General features: G+C 41.6%; 1 protein-coding gene across 2 annotated transcripts in view; it reads left to right on the forward strand.

Annotated features, from left to right (window-relative positions):
- CPXM2 (carboxypeptidase X, M14 family member 2) overlaps positions 1 to 18,956 on the forward strand; it is a 135,700-nt gene that overhangs the window by 67,929 nt on the left and 48,815 nt on the right. The window lies entirely within an intron of this gene.

The following is an 18,956-nucleotide window of genomic DNA, read 5'->3' on the forward strand; positions in this document are numbered from 1 at the left end:
TTGTAATTTCAATCAAGTCCAGTTAACTGATTCTTTTTCCTTTATGGATTGTGCTTTTGGTGTCATGTCTAAGAACACTTTACTAAACTCTAGATCCCAAAGATTTTCTCCTATATTGACTTCTAAAGTTTTGTAGTTTTATATTTTACATTGAGATGTGTGATTCATTTTGAATTAATTTTTATATAAAGTGTTGGGTTTAGTGACATTTAATGATACATGTTGCAAACTAATGATATATGATTGTCTGTAGATACATATTAATGATTCCAGTGTCATTTGTTGAAAAGACTGTCCTTCCACCATGGAACTGCTTTTGCATCTTTGCTAAGGACTGGTCAGTCGTATGTGTATGGATTTATGTCTGGGTTCTCTCTCATGGACAGAGGAGCCTGGAAAGCTACAGTCCATAGGTTTGCAAAGAGTTGGACATGACTTGCATAGGTCAATGTATCTGTCCCTCTACTAATAATTAGTACAGTCTTGATTACTATACCTATACACTATCTTGAAATAGGGTAAGTGGATTTTTCCCACTTTCAGTTTAGTTTAGTTCAGTTGCTCAATTGTGTCTGACTCTTTGTGACCCCAGGAACCGCAGCACACCAGGCCTCCCTATTCATCACCAACTCCGGAGTTTACCCAAACTCATGTCCATCAAGTCGGTGATGCCATCCAACCATCTCATCCTCTGTTGTCCCCTTCTCCTGCTTTCAGTCTTTCCCAGCCTCAGGGTCTTTTGAAATGAATCAGCTCTTAGCATCAGGTGGCCAAAGTATTGGAGTTTCAGCTTCAACATCAGTCCTTCCAATGAACACCCAGGACTGATCTCCTTTAGGATGGACTTGTTGGATCTCCTTGCTGTCCAAGGGACTCTCAAGAGTCTTCTCCAACACCACAGTTCAAAAGCATCAATTCTTCAGCGGTCAGCTTTCTTCATAGTCCAACTCTCACATCCATGCACGACTACTGGAAAAACTATAGCCTTGACTAGGCGGACCTTTGTTGACAAAGTAATGTCTCTGATTTTCAATATGCTGTCTAGGTTGGTCATAACTTTCCTTCCAAGGAGTAAGCGTCTTTTAATTTCATGGCTGCTGTCACCATCTGCAGTGATTTGGGAGCCCAAAAAGATAAAGTCTGACGCTGTTTCCACTGTTTCCCCATCTATTTGCCATGAAGTGATGGGACCAGATGCCATGATCTTCGTTTTCTGATTGTTGAGCTTTAAGCCAACTTTTTCACTCTCCTCTTTCACTTTCATCAAGAGGCTCTTTAGTTCTTCTTCACTTTCTGCCATAAGGGTGGTTTCATCTGCATATCTGAGGTTATTGATATTTCTCCCGGCAATCTTTTTTTTTTTTATATAGTTTTGGCCATTTATTTATTTATTTTTTTGTGTGTTGATTATACATTTTATTTTATTTTATTTTATTTATTGACATGAATCCACCATAGGTGTACATGCTATCCCAAACATGAACCCCCCTCCCACCTCCCTACCCACAACATCCCTCTGGGTCATCCCCGTGCACCAGCCCCAAGCATGCTGCATCCTGCATTGGACATAGACTGGTGATTCGATTCTTACATGATAGTATACATGTTTCAATGCCATTCTCCCAAATCATCCCACCCTCTCCCTTTCCCTCTGAGTCCAAAAGTCCGCTATACACATCTGTGTCTCTTTTGCTGTCTTGCATACAGGGTCATCATTGCCATCTTTCTAAATTCCATATATATGTGTTAGTATACTGTATTGGTGTTTTTCTTTCTGGCTTACTTCACTCTGTATAATCAGCTCCAGTTTCATCCATCTCATCAGAACTGATTCAAATTTATTCTTTTTAATGGCTGCGTAATACTCCATTGTGTATATGTACCGCAGCTTTCTTATCCATTCATCTGCTGATGGACATCTAGGTTGTTTCCATGTCCTGGCTGTATAAACAGTACTGCGATGAACATTGGGGTACATGTGTCTCTTTCAATTCTGGTTTCCTCGGTGTGTATGCCCAGCAGTGGGATTGCTGGGTCATATGGCAGTTCTATTTGCAATTTTTTAAGGAATCTCCAGACTGTTTTCCATAGTGGTTGTACTAGTTTGCATTCCCACCAACAGTGTAGGAGGGTTCCCTTTTCTCCACACCCTCTCCAGCATTTATTGCTTGCAGATTTTTGGATTGCAGACATTCTGACTGGTGTGAAGTGGTACCTCATTGTGGTTTTGATTTGCACTTCTCTAATAATGAGTGATGTTGAGCATCTTTTCATGTGTTTGTTAGCCATGCATATGTCTTCTTTGGAGAAATGTCTATTTAGTTCTTTGGCCCATTTTTTGATTGTCTCCCGGCAATCTTAATTCCAGCTTGTGCTTCATCCAGCCCGGCATTTCTCATGATGTACTCTGCATATAAGTTAAATAAGCAGGGTGACAATATACAGCCTTGACGTACTCCTTTTTGTATTTGGAACCACTTAATTCTTTTTAAAAATTGTCTTAGCTATTCTAGTTTCTATGCCTTTCTACATTAATGTTAGAATCATCTTGTTTATATCTGTAGAAGAATCTTACTGAAATTTGATAGCAGTCTCATTAAATTGTGTATCAATTAATTGTGTATCTCATTAATTATGTATCAATTGTGTATCGATTCTTGGGGAGAATTGACAACTTTACCATGTTGAGTCTTCCATTCCACAAATACAATGTTTTCCCATTTATTTAGATCTTATTTTGATCTCTTTTATCAGCACTTTATAACTTTTATCATATAAGTCCTATACAGGTTTTAGTAATTTGCACTTAATAATAAGAATTTCATGAGCAGTTGTGAATGGTATTATTTGCTAATATTTTATTTAGGATTTTTGCATCAATATTCAGATGTGACCTTAGGGTATAGTTTCCTTTCTGTGAACAATATTTATTGCTTTTTGGTATCAAGTCTTCCAAATGAGGGGATATTTCCTTCCTTTTCTATGCTTTGAATACATCCAGACATGAGGTCTCGAGGGAGCTGGTAGGGAGCTCTTTGACAACTGGCCCTCTTTTCACTGTAGCACTCAGGCTGTTCAGATTTTGTCTCTTCCGTCAGTTTTGATAAATTCTTTTGTCCTAGAAAATTTGTGTTTTCAAATATGTTTGTGTTTGATTCAGCAAAGCCTGGAATTATCTTAAGGGTTTTTAAACTTTTTTTCTGTTTGATTATTATTTTCTCAGTATTTTAAAGTATTTGTGAATTTCTTCTTTTTCTTACTCAATCATTTGCCTATTATTTCTTTTCCCTTTTTTAAAGAGCAAGCATTCCTTGTAATTATTTATTAGTTCTGCTATTTTTCTGTTTTTGAATTCCTTATTTTTTTAGATCGATTCTTTCCCTTTGTAAGAATTTATTTTATTGTTCTGTTAACTTCCTGAGTTGAATTCTTAGTTTATTTTTCTTTCTTATTTAGTGATATGTTTATAAGGTTGAGAACCTTGTGCTGAGTAGTGTTTCTGCTGTATCTTGTGGGTTCTGATATAAAATGTTTTTATCACTGATTTCTAGATTCTGCCGTTTCAATTTTGATTTTCTCTTTCATCAAAGATTGTTCAGGAGACTGATTTAAATTCCCTGAGAAAAGAGGGTTTAAGAATTTAAATTTTATGCATTTCTCATTGCATATGAATATCATCTCTACTTTCTAATTTCATAATGTTTTGAAAGTTTCTTTTGAGACTTAAACTGGAGACAGTTTTTCTCTTAAAGCTCTATGAATGTTTGAATAGAAAGACTATTTTTGTTTCCAGACTATAGAACTTTATGTATAATAGTTAGATTTACATTATTGATTATAGTATTTAGTCTCCTTCTTATTAATGATCCATCATGGCCTAGCAACACCTGCTCTCTCTCCTTGTATCTCCAGTAATTTGTTTCATTAATGCTGATGCACAATTACACTCATCTCACATGCTAGCAAAGTAATGCTCAAAATTCTCCAAGCCAGGCTTCAACAGTAAGTGAACCATGAACTTCCAGATGGTTAAGCTGGATTTAGAAAAGACAGAGGAACCAGAGATCAAATTGCCAACTTCAATTGGATCATCAACAAAGCAAGAGAGTTCCAGAAAAACATCTATTTCTGCTTTATTGACTATGCCAAAGCCTTTGACTGTTTGGATCACAATAAACTGTGGTAAATTCTGAAAGAGATGGGAATACCAGACCACCTGACCTGCCTCTTGAGAAATCTGTATGCAGGTCAGGAAGCAACAGTTAGAACTGGACATGGAACAACAGACTGGTTCCAAATAGGAAAAGGAGTACATCAAGGCTGTATACTGTCACCCTGCTTATTTAACTTATATGCAGAGTACATCATGTGAAATGCGGGGCTGGATGAAGCACAAGCTGGAATCAAGCTTGCTGGGAGAAATATCAATAACCTCAGATACACAGATAACACCACTCATATGGCAGAAAGTGAAGAAGAACTAAAGAGCCTCTTGATGAAAGCGAAAGAGGAGAGTGAAAAAGTTGGCTTAAAGCTCAACAATCAGAAAACGAAGATCATGGCATCTGGTCCCATCACTTCATGGGAAATAGATGGGGAAACAGTGGAAACAGTGGCTGACTTTATTTTTTTGGGCTCTAAAATCACTGCAGATGGTGACAGCAGCCATGAAATTAAAAGATGCTTACTCCTTGGAAGAAAAGCCATGACCAACCTAAACAGCATATTAAAAAGTAGAGACATTACTTTCTCAACAAAGGTCCGTCTAGTCAAGGCTATGGTTTTCCCGTGGTCATGTATGGATGTGAAGTTGGACTATAAAGAAAGCTGACCGCTGAAGAATTGATGCTTTTGAACTGTGCTGTTTGAGAAGACTCTTGAGAGTCCCTTGGACTGCAAGGAAATGCAACCAGTCCATCCTGAAGGAAATCAGTCCTGAATATTCATTGGAAGGACTGATGCTGAAGCTGAAACTTCAATACTTTGGCCACCTGATGTGAAGAACTGACTCATTGGAAAAGACCCTGATGCTGGGAAAGATTAAAGGCAGGGGGAGAAGGGGATGACAGGGGGTGAGATGGTTGGATGGCATCACCGACCTGAGTTTGAGTAAGCTCTGGGAGTTGGTAACGAACAGGGAAGCCTGGTGTGCTGCAGTCCATGGGGTCACAAAGAGTTGGACACAACTGAACGACTGAACTGAATATTGATACTGTGGTCTGGTGGATAACTGTTTAATGCCTTATTGTGAGCCGTATCTTTTGGAATCATGTATTGCCATTCTTTGTCTGGTTTAATGCCCTTTTCTCAGTGAATTCAACCTCCAGGTTTTACAGTTGCTGTCTCAGCTCTCTCTCTATTTGTATTGGCTGATACTTCTGTGCCCGTACTTCTGTTTCAATCCTGCTGAATCATTTTGTGTCTCTTGTGTATATCCACAGAGTTGTGTTTCCTCTGATAATTAAGAATATAGCTCTGTAATATAGCTCCAGTGGCTTTCTGGCTGATTACAGTTTTATATAATGTTCCTAATACACTATATCTCCAGACACTGTCTGTTAACACTCTGTTATGAACCAATAATTAAATTTATGTAATTCTTCATATTTTATCCTCACCCTCTAACTCCTTCCAATTTTAGCTAATTACCTTTCTTAGTGTTTACCTTTGCCTATTAAATGTCCCTAAACTCTACTGCCTGATTTGTTACCTTTAATATCTTTTAACCACCCTTCTTCTTCAGCTATTAAGGGCAAGTTAAAGAGAGCCAGGGTACCTGGGTGTGGGGTCTCATCCCACCTCTAAGTGAATGGGGAATCCCCTTAAACTCTGGCCAGTGGGGAGGAGGCCAGGCAGAGGAACGCTTGCAGAGGAGACCATACGCCTACCAGGGGGAGGCAGGGGAACTTTCCACTTTCCTCTGACCTTCAGTGAGTGACAACTTCTTGTGCTTCTGTTTCCTTCTCTGTAAAACAAGAAGAAAATAGCACTTACCACGTAGTGTTGATTATTTGGAATAAAATAATTAACATGGTTAGAGCTGTGTCTGGTCCACAGTCAGCAGCCAGAGGAGTTCATAGTTACGCCGTAATGATCGTGATTACTGGAACTGGACGAAGCTTTATGGTGCAGAGGATGGATCACAGAAGATGTTTACGTTAATTGCAGCTGAGAGCAGTTAGAAAGCCATGGCACCCTTCTCATGCCGCAGAGCCCTTTCTGCGGTAACACATCAGCCTGTAAAGACCTCATATTTTGCAGAATTGTACACTTAATAGAGCTTATTTGGGCTGGCCTCACAAAACCAAAGCAACTTGGAACCAGAACATCACTGAAACCAACAACAATCCTAATAAAAATATCAGCACAGCTAAAGACATGTTGCATCCTGTGTTCAGATACTTAAAGGGCACTACTTTTCACCACAAAGTGGAGTTGCTTGGAAGGGTGGAGAATACTGTGTTATGCTCATGGAGACAAGGATACACGGGCCTTATCCTCTGAGGGCAAGTAGGGAGGTTTGCAGCTGCAAACTTCGGCGAAATGTGAGAGCAGAGACGAAGACTCCGGGTGCTTGTCTTTTGCATACTCTTTCTGAACAAAGGTAATAAATAAGCATGCATTCAGCACTTCCAAGTCAGAGCACGTGGCCAAACTGAGCAGAGGAAGGTGGGCATTGCGCACCATGCTGGAAACTTCTGTGGCCTCTGCCTTCAGGTGAGTGGGTGTGTCTTCCATTTGGTAGCTGTCGCTGGGTGGTTCAACCACGGACAATGCTAGAAAACCATCAAGTATGAACCAAGATGACTCGGGCCTTTTATGCATTGTTGCTGCCCCCTTTCTAATGAGTATCTTCCATGTACATGCATTGAATATCTGTGTGGAACACGTGGTGTGATAGGCCCTCATGAAGCCTTGCCAGTGGATGCTCCACATTATGAAATCCACTCTGAATTGTGGTTAAGGCACAACGTAGGTCCAGAAGATGAATGCTTTCCCGTCATCATCCTCTACCCAGAAGCTTCTGGTCTTCCTGGAACTTCTGGTAGGCGTCCAAGCATTTCAGCAGAAGTTTCCCAACCATGTTTAGTAGTTTTGATTTGGGAAAAGGAGACTTTCACATAGACAAAGACACGATTCCTCTGGGTGCAGGCCCTTCTGCGTTGATCCCGCCCCTTCCGGTCGGTCAGGCGAAATGCCCGAGTCCTTGTTGCTCGGTGTCCTTCAGCCCTGGAAGATGTCCCGTTTCTTTCTCAAACAGTCACAGCGAAAATATCTACCTCGTGTTGAGCTGCTTCAGTAGTAAATGTATTGTACGTTGACTTTGTTCCTTATGGCATCCCGGCAGTCTGCATTTATCTGCTTACTCTTGCAGAGAACTGCAAGGGCCAGAGGTGGCATAATCAGTAGTGGCCCAGTGAGTCTGTGAGCCCAGTTCTTCTTGTTTCCAAGGTGCCATCCAGCATCAGGAATTGTCCTCAGATCTCTCTGCTCCCTCTCCATGCTCCAGTTGAGCCTGAGAATGTACCGGTCTCCTGTGTGGATTTTGCTTTTTTAATACCCTCTCTCGTGCCTTGTAGGATTCTACCTATTTTCTGCGGAGACCTTTCTTACTTGGAGGGGAGAGTTTTCATTCTTCCTTAGCTCCCATTCAGGTTGAGAGAAGGTTGAACCCATGATTTTTCTAAGCATTTTTAAAAGTCAAACTCTTTGCTAAGTTTCAAAGCAGTCGTTATTTTTCTTCTTTTTCAGTAACCTTCTGATCTTCAGTTTTTCTTTAAAGTCTGTCTGAAAAATAACATTTAGTGTGGCCAACAGAGTAGTCAATTGGCAATAATACATCTAGAACACGAAGCGGGCAATGGGAAGCAAAAAGCAAAGCGCTTTCCAGTTTCGCTCGTGTCAAATTCCACTGACTTTCTCTCCAGAGTAACATAGTAAAATGCGAACCCTTAAAAGAAAAAGAAAAAAGAAACTCAACTTTTTAATCCTGCTTTCAGTTTATAGCTGAGATACAAATTGGCCTCAATTCATGCCTGCGTTGGAAGAAAATGACCCTGAACTGAGTGGAAAAAAACTGAGAAAGTGCCAGAGGAGTGAAGCAGAAATGAGAAATAAATATGGGGGTTTATTTTGTAATTAACAAATCATGTGTGTAATTTAAAGATCAACTGGCACTACTTATAATTAAAAATAGTTGCCCATGTCCCCATACCTCTTGGTCCTGGTTCCTGGTGTCTTAAGGCAACTACTGCAATCCCTTTAGCTGTTTCTCCTGTTTTATTTTACTTAAACCCTGTGTATTCTGAACAAAATAGTTTTAGTACTCTTTCTTGATTCATTTAAATTATTTATATGTGTTGACTTTCAATTATAAGAGGGGAGAATTTAAGTCTCTTATTGAGTTGGCTCTAACACACACATACACACATACACCCACATGTTCTCATTCTCTCTGTCTTTGTATCTCTCTCCCTCTCCTCCCAAAAGAGTTAGTTATATTATCAATTCTAGCTAAATCAGCATTTAGCTAAAATGTCTCCCACACTGTAGGTGGATTCTTTACCAGCTGAGCCACAAGGGGAAGCCCAGGAATACTGGAGTGGGTAGCCTATCCCTTCTCCAGGGGGTCTTCCTGACCCAGGAATCGAACCAGGGTCTCCTGCATTGCAGGTGGATTCTTTACCAACTGAGCTATCAGGGAAGCTCCAGTTATATTATCAATTTTAGCTAAATCAGCATTTAAATTTTGCATCGTGATCATTGTTGAGCTGTTATTTATAGCTGGGTCCCATGGTATGCTGTTATTAAATTTCCTTTCCTGTGCAATGTTTTTGCTTTTACTGGAGGTAATCATCACTACTTTTTCATGGCTTCCTTCATTTTCTAGTTACCTCTTACTAATTCATTCTGAAACCTTCTGCTAGATCTGAAAACCTCCTCTGAATGTGTGCCTGCTAAGAACAAGTCACTCTTTCTTTTCCTTCCTGGAGGTATCCTTCCTGAAGCCATCTGGGCTCTGCTGGCATCTGAATTTGTTTGGTTTTCAAGCCGATTGCCTTGCTCTTGTCTCTTCACCATGCTTGTTGGAATTCTCTTCCTGTCTTTCCTGAGTTCTAGTCTCTATTTCTTAGATCCCAGGACTCTCTGTTTTTCTGTTTATTTTAGTGGTGCATAGCTTCTGGAAATGGAACTCAGGAGATAGAATTTTGGATTCCTTAAGTGTCTGAAAATGTGTTTTTGTTGACCTCGCTCTTGACTGGTAGTTTGGAAGCGATTTTCCCTCACAATTTTTAACAGCTTTACTGAGATAATTCCCATATTGTACAATTCACTCATTGAAAGTATGCAGTTCATTGTGTTTAACTTACTCACACAGTTGTGGTATCATCACAACATTAATTTATAACATTTCATTGTCCCCAAAACAGACTTCATACTTCTTATTTCTTATTTTTTCCATTTCCTCTTTATCTTCAATTTTATAAAGAGCTGAGGATGTTCATACTTTAAAACTTTTGAACTCTTTTTCTCAGTAAAGTTTTAGGACTGTTTCTATATCCCTTGTGTTAACAACTGTTCAGTGTTATGCCATGTTCTAGTTGGCACTTCTTTTTCATTAATTTTTGGCGGCACCGTGTGCCCTGTGGGATTTTAGGCCGCTGACCAGGGATTGAACCTGTGCAGTGAAAACACCAACTCCTCACCACGGGACCCCCAGGGAATTCCATGTAGGTAGCACTTGATGTGATCTTGAGGTATGGAAATTTGTATTTTTCAGTTCTGGGAAATTCTTCACTTCTTCTCCTTCCTCCTCCTTTTTATTCTATCTTCATTGTCTCCTGTCAACTTTTTAAAAATTATTATTTGCTTGTGAATCTCTCACATTGATTTTTTTTCTTCACCCTGTTACTTCGTTTTCATCCTTCACATTTCAGCTCAGACACCACCTTCCGGGAGCCCTTTCTCCATCCAGCCTTAGATAAGTCAGCACAGCCCTCCATTTAGAAGTGCTTTCTTTATTTCTCCTCTGAATGACTTCAAGGTTGCAGCTTAGTAAGTAATCGTACAGTTAACTCTGCAGTCTCCGTCTTCCCCAGTAGACCGTGAGCTCCCTGAGGCCAGTGTTTGTGTCGAGACTCACTCTGGCACAGTGCCTGGCGCCCTCCCCGTTCCTGGGGCTCATGCATGTTTGGTGCTCGAGGGAACACGGGTAGCAGCTCTGCTGGGATGAACGTGGTGTGCGGTGAGGTGGGCAGTCTGTAAAGACAAGTTTTGATAAGCAAAGGCGCAGTGTCACCTTGTTCAGGGGTGTTCCAGACCACTTGAAAGAAAACCAGCTTCTGTTCACTGAACATCTGTTCGCCACAGCTTCTGTTCGTCACAGGCGTCCGTCAGGCAGCTAGCCCCCTTCCGTGAACTCACTCAGCCACCACTTTCTGCCTCGGTCAGGTATGTGAGTCCTTCCTGGTATTTAGGCAAATCGACAGGAGAATGTGGAGCAAGTTTTATTTGCCAGTATCCATCCTGGTATTTAAACTGTCATGAACCCCCATCTCAGGTTCCTTGTTAGGAAATTGCCAGTAGCATTTATCTCAAAATAGTTTGAGCAAATCAAATGGAGAATTGCCATCTCGTTTTTGACTTGTTTGGAGTGGGGTTTCTTGGCCTCCGCACTCTTGGCGTTCTGGGCTGGATAACTTCACTCTGGGCGTCTGTTCTGTGCGTTTCAGGCTGTGAGTGGCATCCTGGACTCTATGCACTTGATGCCCCCCATTGTAGCCCCCGACTTCGCCCCCTACCCCTAGTCATAACACTCAGGAATGTCTCTGATCTTGCCAAATGCCCCCTGGGGAGCGAAATCACCCCTCATTGAGATCCACTGGTATACGTGCAGACTTGGGGTCTCTTCCCAGACACATACAGTTGGTAGCACTGCCCAGGGCCTGTTGGCATTCCCCAGAGCAGTGGGGGTCCACCCATGTGGTGGGTGGAGTGCTCAGAAGAGCATATCGGGTCTTGAGCTGGAATTGGAAGTGTTTCCAGAAGCCTCCAGTGCCAATACGATGACCTGCTTGTTCTTGCTAGTTGGGCTTATGATGGGTAAAGAACAGAGCATGTGTGTTTCTGGCACGTGCCTTCCAACATCCCATAGAAGGAACCGAATGTTCTGAGAAATACCAGGAAACTCAACTCTGATAAGTGGACCATGAAGTTAAACATTGATTTCTCAGATGGGAAGGAATTTCCTGAGTGTTGATTTGAATTCTGATTCCACCTTGAGAGAGAGACTGATATTTTGAGATGGGCAGGGTGACTTAGATTTCTATGGCTGTAGTTTTCTGGCTAAGCCCTGAGCCTTCCCTTTCATTGCATGCAGCTAGGGAACAAGCCTGGACCCACAAGCCTGGGGAAGAGAGAAACGATTGGAATGAGTCTAAGAATGGGGCTACAATCCAAGTGGGGCCCTCGTGGTGAGCAGGTGTCCCCCCACGAGATGTCCACATTTTGATCCTGGGACCTGTGAATCTCTTACCTTTCATGGCAAAAGGGACTTTGCAGATGTGATTAAGTCAAGGACTTCATGATGGAGAAAGTGTTCTAAGCTATTTACGTGGCCCGATCAAAATATGGGTTTAGTTCAGTTCAGTTGCTCAGTCGTGTCCAGCTCTTTGTGACCCCGTGGACTGCAGCACAACAGGCCTCCCTATCCATCACCAACTCCTGGAGCTTACTCAAACCCATGTGCATGGAGTCAGTGATGCTGTTCAACCATCTCATCCTTTGTCGGCCCCTTCTCCTCCTGCCTGCCTTCAGCCTTCTCCAACTGTGGCCAGAGGAGATGTGACTTCAGAAGACAGTGGTCACAGAGATGCAACACCACTGGCTTCAAAGATGGAGCAAGGGGACCACCAGCAGAGGAAAGTGGGCGCCTCGAGAACCTGAAACAGGCGAGGAAACAAAAGTCCTTCCCCAGGAACCAGCCCTGCTAACACCTTGACCTTAGACCAGGGAGACCTGTAGTTTGCAGAACTGTGCAATAATATATTTCTTTGGTCTTAAGTTAGTAAATGTGGTAATTTGTTACAGCAGCCATAGGAAACTGACATAGCTCTCAAAGTCTAGAGGTCAAAATGAGAGTCCAGTGAGCATAGAGCCCAAAGCAGGGGGACTTGGGAGCAGACATTTCAGAGTGAACACTGATCCTTTGATTCATGTGATAATTGTGGGTCTATTAGACATGTGTGTGTGTGTGTGTGTGTATGCATGCGTGTGAGTGGGCATGTTTGTACTGGCCAGAATACAGAGCTTTGCAAGCTGGAGAGACTTGGCCTGCTCTGGGCAGAAACCAAAATTCCAGACTACTTGGAAAGCTTTAAATCCTATTACTTGCTGTCCATCATCCAGACATATCTGTTCCAATTTGGTACCTAATATTCCTTGTCAGGCCCTATTATTTTTATCAGGAGGTTCGAAAGAGGATGGGATTATACTTCCCGTATATCTGCTATGTTCCTGAGTACCGGAGTTGATGCATATCTATACGCGAGCTCATTTAGTCTTCACGAATGACAGTTGTTAGAGGATAGTGATGATGCTGATCTACTCTCTGGCTGCATTCCGTGTTTCTTGGAAGCAAAGTGAAAGATGCTGGGAAGGATTCATGAGATCAGGCGAGATCAGGTTGGCGATTAATCTGGGGGTACTAAAATTCTGCACCCAGAGCCAAGGGAAAGAGTATGATGAAAACCAAAGACTGGGAGACTGGAGCTTCCAGGATGAACGAGCAGGAATGAACGTAATCTGACCCTTTCCTCCCAGTTCACACACACATCCTTGCTGAGACACTCGACTTGTTCTTCTGAGATACAGTAAGGTCATGTGTGTGAAAGCAGTTCGTAAACTAAAGGCTGGGGACGTATGAGTTATTATTAGGAAATGTTAGTATAGTTGCTCTTTCAAAGAAGGCGAAAATTGTATATTTATAAAAAGTTGGTGGTGATGGTGTAGTTGCTAAGTCGTGTTCGAGTCTTGTAATCCTGTGGACTGTAGCCCAAGCACCTCTGTCCATGGGATTTCCCAGGCAAGAATACTGGAGTGGGCTACCATTTCCTCTTCCAGGGGATCTTGGGTCTCTTGCATTGGTAGGTGGCTTCTTTACCACTGAGCCACCAGGGAAGCCCCTTATAGGAAATTACCAGGGCAAGTATTTTTCTTTTTTCCTTAAAATATGTTTTTAAGGATGAATGTAGCATCTTCATCTACATCCTGTCCCAAGAGATGATTGGGCCATTTTCCTGTGCAGAAGCTTAGCCCATAACATTAGATAAATATTTTGTCTTTCTCATTGTGTAATGTTTGATGGATACAAAAGCATTGATGTAATGTATACTTCATGCTCAGTTGCTTCAGTCGCATCTGACTCTGTGCGACCCTATGGAATGTGGCCCACCAGGCTCCTCTGTCCATGGGATTTTCCAGGCAAGAATACTGGGGTGGGTTGCCATGCTCTCCTCCAGGGGATCTTCCCGACTCAGGAATCAAACCCATGTCTCTTGGTAGGTGGGTTCTTTACCACGAGTGCCACCTGGGAAGCCCATACTACTTAAGGTAGTATCATAATAAAGGGCTTCACTGGTGTAGCCTGGAGAATCCCAAGGATGGCAGAGCCTGGTGGGCTGCCGTCTATGGGGTCGCACAGAGTTGGACACAACTGAAGTGACTTAGCAGCAGCAGCAGCTGGTGGCTCAGACAGTAACTCATCTGCCTGCATTGCAGGACACCTGCGTTCGATCCTTGGGTCAGGAAGATCCCCTGGAGAAGGGAATGGCAACCCACTCCAGTATTCTTGCCTGGAGAATCCCGTGGACAGAGGAGGCTGGTGGGCTACAGTCTGTGGGATCACAAAGAGTCAGACATGACTGAGTGACTAACATTTCATTTTCATCATAATAAAACCAGCAGTCACAGACCCACTGCACACCTGAGGATGTGGAACATTGCCAATACTGTTATTTATGCGCTCTTTCCTCATCCTGCCTGGATGCTTCTTCCCAGAAGTAAAACTGTTCTCTTTATTATTTATCTATTATCCCCTTGCCTTTTAAAAACAGTCTTATCATGTATCACACATGCAAACGATTTTCTTCTTTTGGGATTTATAAAAATGATTTTGTACTTTATCTAGCTTTTTAAACTTGTCTTCCCCCCAAACTTATGCTTCAGAGGATCATTCTTGTTGCCTATAATTGTGTTTCGCTAATTTGTTCTGTGTTTGACCTTGTAAATTTGTTGTTGTTCAGTCACTAAGTCGTGTCTGACCCTTTGGGACCCCATAGACTGCAGCAGGCCAGGCTTCTCTGTCCTCCACCATCTCCCGGAGTTCACTGAAATTCATGTCCACTGAGTCAGTGATGCTCTCCAAACATCTCATCCTCTGCCACCCTTCCTCTTGTGTTCAGCCTTTTCCAGCATCAGGAAAATGGTGATGGACTTTTCCAGTGAGTCATCTCTTCACATCAGGTGGCCAAAGTATTGAAGCTTCAGCGTCAGTCCTTCCAGTGAATATTCAGGGCTGATTTTCATATGGATTGACCGTATGCCACCATTTATCCACTCTCCTTCATGGAGATTGGATTGCTCCCTTTTCAGTTTTTTAAATTATTTTATTATACATATTTTTGGTCTTAAACATAATATTGCTGTTAACATTCTTGTATATATCTCTTGGAGCACATGTACAAGGGGAGCTTCGTGGTCTGTACTTGGAGCAGAACTGCCGAGGTGCAGAGTATGCAAATATTGAGTTTAATGGAATAATGACAAGTCATTTTCCAGAGCGCTCGCCCAAGTAGCTTCTCCTTCTCCAGTCGTGTTTTAGAGTTCTTGTTCTTCTACATTCTCACCAGCATTTTGGTATTGCTGTTCTCCTAAATTTTCAATATAAGCATTGTCTTCTCAATATAAAGCAGTATCTTCCCTTGTCGCCCTAACTTTCATTTCCCTAATTACTAATAGAGATGAACTTCTTTTCCCATTTTTACTTGCCTTTTTGTTACCTTTACTGTGAAATACCATGTTTCTTTATGTTTATGTTGTTTTTTTCCTTTGTCTCATTGTTTTATAGAGTTAAAAAAATACATATTCTGAATACTAATCCTTTTGTTAATTACATGTGTTCAAAATATATTCTTCCAGCTTAAGTTTTCTGTTACTGGTTTCTTTATGATGTCTCTTGAAAAGTGAAAATTTTTAATTTTTAGTTAGTTCAATTTGTTTGTATTTTCTGATTATATTGTGTCATGTAGAAAATCCTTTCATACCTCATGTTTACAAAATGATTCTCCCATATGTTCTTTAATTTTTTCAAGTTTCGCTTCTGACATTTAGTAGTTGATACTTCTGGTTATGATTTTTGTAAAAGATGTGAAAGATCAGTCCAATTTCAACTTCTTTTTCTATTAATAGCCAGTTGCCTTCAGACAGTTTTGTAATAGTTTTTTCCCCATTGCTTCCCTGATAGCTCAGTTGGTAAAGAATACACCTGGGGTGCAGGAGACCCCGGTTCGAATCCTGGGTTGGGAAGATCCCCTGGAGAAGGGATAGGCTACCCACTCTGGTGTTCTTGGGCTTCCCTTGTGGCTCAGCTGGAAAAGAATCTGCCTGCAATGCAGGAGACCTGGGTTTGATTCCTGTGTTGGGAAGATCTCCTGGAAAAGGGAAAGGCTACCCACACCAGTGTTCTGGCCTGGAGAATTCCATATAGTCCATGGGGTTGCAAAGAGTCAGACACGAATGAGTGATTTTCACTTTCACATTTCCCATTGATACATGACATCTCTGTCAAGGCATGGGTCTGTTTCTGAGCTCTCAATTTTGTTCCACTTATAATGTGTCTTAGTTACTAAAACTTTAAAATAAATCCTAATATCTTGATAGGGCAATTCCCACTCACCCTGTTTCTTTTTCCTATAAAGAGTCTTGATTATTTTCTTCCATGTAAATTTTAGTATCAATTTATCAGTTTCTTTACTATGCTCTTAGGATGTTTTGCTTAGAATTGACATACTTTTCTCTTCATGGGCATAGTATATAAATCTCCACTTATTTATGTCTTTTAAAATGTCTTTCAATAAAGTTTTCTCCACACATGCCCTGTACATCTTTTGTTTATTTTCTTTCTAGGTGCTTTATTTTTGGCTGCTGATGTATAGAGCTGTGGTCAACTTTTGTATAGTTGCCTTATGTCCAGTCATCTTGCTGAACTCTCTTATCAAGTCTAATAACTTTCCTAGCTTCTTTTGCGTTTTCTTTGTAGATAGATAAATTCTTTGGGATCTGAATATTTTTGCTTCTTGCTTCTGCTACTTCTTTCCCATGGAGGATGTTTTCTTGTGTGTTTAATGATTTTTTTTTTTTTTAAACTGTGAGTGTCTATGTCATGGAACTTGGTGAAATCGTTGAGAACCTAAATTGAAGATTCTTTTCTTTAGAGAGGATTCATGGGGAGCCAGGAATTCATGGGGAGCTTCTTTGGGGGAGCCAGGTGGATGCTGATGTTTTGAAGCCCTTTCAGCCCCCTTTGAGAGCCTGGGAAAAGTCCCTGAATCAGCTTTCCTGTCTCTTGTCGTCCCCAGGCTTAGTGTTTTGATTCCAGCACTGCTATATGCATTTTCCTCTGGGGCAACTCTGCTCTTTTTCTTTGCTCACTGTTCGTGTTGTTTTTTCAGTTCACGGATCTTTCTTTTGTTTTTGTTTTCCCCCCTTAGAGATTTCCTTGACTTGCTTTCTAGCACTCTGATGCTTTAAAACATTCAGTAGTTTTAACGTAACCAGCAGCTAGTTGTACTGAAGTAGAAAGCTGTGCAAGTATTTAGGTGATGGATGTTCTTGGCTTTTATTTCAACCAAATTACCATCAAGTTAATTATCTGAATGTGTTCCAGTTTTTTTTTTTTTTTCCTTTGTAGCCCACCTTCTGTTCCCTGATCTGAAGGAAGGCTGGTTTGGTGGGAATCTCATAGAAGGATAGGATTTGGGGGGAGGGGCTTTGTTTTTTTATTTCTGCTTTTGTTTTAAGTGAGGGAGGTGGCTGGAGCCCAAAGGAGAGTCAGCGTGGCCTCTCAGTCTTCCTGCAGTCGGGACGTCTTTGACATTAAACCCTTCTTTACTTGGGCTGCTTTGCTTTTAGTTGAAATCTCCAGTCACAGAGAATTAAATGTCAAGGTGGTTTTGTGATGTGGAAAATCTCTCTGAAGGAATGGAAAAAAGCCACAAAGTGCTGTGAATTTCAAGCCCTCCCCAAGGATTAGGAGACCAGGAAACACTGGGCATTATAGCTCTGATTTTTAAAGCTGGGTCTCTCACCACAATGGATGTGTCTGTCACAAAGAATGAAATATGTGACTTTTACCTTCGATAAGGAGTATGTTGCCTTCATTAACCTACCCCCATCCTCCTTCATTCCTCTGGGCTGCACACCCTTTCTCTGCCCTGCCACAACTTCCTGCGCTCACCTCATCACAGCACTTCATCATAGTCTCTCGAAATTTCTAGTTTACTTCCCCTTCCGCCTCATTAACCTGTAAACATCTTGAGTAAACGGATCGTGTAGGATTTGTCTTTGTAGTTCAGAGGCTGGAATTGTACTGGCAGTGTAGTAGCTGCAGGGTTAGGAACAGGATTTAACGCATTCCACGTTGCCTTAATCTTTTCGGGCAGATAGAAATTTTAGACACAAATCAATCCCACCCCAGCATTGCTGCTGCTGCTACTGCTGCTAAGTTGCTTCAGTTGTGTCCGACTTTGCGCTACCCAATAGATACCAGCCCACCAGGCTCCGCCATCCCTGGGATTCTCCAGGCAAGAACACTGGAGTGGGTTGCCATTTCCTTCTCCACACCCCAGCATTACTGATTGGCAAATCTCTCTCTTCTATCACCCTGGATTATCGACCTTCTTAAATTTAATTTAAAAGTAATTAATTCTTAATTTTTTTTTATAGCTGTGACAGCCCCAATTATTATCATTACTAGGGCCTGAAGGGTTAGGCTTGGATATCAGTGGTTCTCTGAAAGTGTCTGAAGGGAGCATCTGAGTTATGTTTACAGTTCAACTGATAGTCCTAGATGCTCGTATAGCATTTGGCAGTATATTAATTATGATACGTCGTTCATATGACGAGCTCAGATTTATGGAGCAGTTATTATGTTCCAGGCACTGTGCTTGGACTCTGCATGCGTTACCTCCTTCATCCCTTACTCGCTGTGCAAGGGCGTAGCGTGACCTTACAGTTGCCTTGCAGCTGGAGCTCAGAGATCGCATGACTCTCATGCAGGTCACAGTTGCCAAGTGGAAGGACTAGGAGTTTAGTTTGGGCTTCTTGACCTCAAGCCTGAGGCCTTAATCAATGTACTATGGCATCTCTCAGTGTATACATGAGTAGATAGATATAACTTCCTGGTAGGTAGCCTTATTATTTTTGGAAAGATTAGGCAGCTTGTCAAGTGTATGTAGTTAGTAAACAACAAAGCCGGATTTAAGCTGAAATGGTTCATGCTCATTTCTCCACTCCCACTCTTACTGCACTTTTGCTAAATGTCACAGCAGCAGTTTCGAAGTGCGTGTGTGTAAATGAAGCAATGCCTCAGAAGCTAATGAAATCCAATATTTTAAAGTACTGAAAGAAAACATCAACTTAGAATTCCCAGAAAAAATATCATTCAAAAATGAAGGTGAGACGAAGCCTATTCAGACCATAGTGAAAGTGAAGTCATTCAGTCATGTCCGACTCTCAGCGACCCCATGGACTGCAGCCTACCAGGCTCCTCCATCCATGGGATTTTCCAGGCAAGAGTACTGGAGTGGGGTGCCATTGCCTTAAAAACCTAAAAACTTATTGCCAACATATCAGCTTTAAAAGGAATATCAAAGGATGTTCTTCAAGCAGAAAGAATA

The sequence above is a fragment of the Capra hircus genome, chromosome 26 (assembly GCF_001704415.2).
Source record: "Capra hircus breed San Clemente chromosome 26, ASM170441v1, whole genome shotgun sequence".
Classification (NCBI taxonomy): Eukaryota; Metazoa; Chordata; class Mammalia; order Artiodactyla; family Bovidae; genus Capra; species Capra hircus.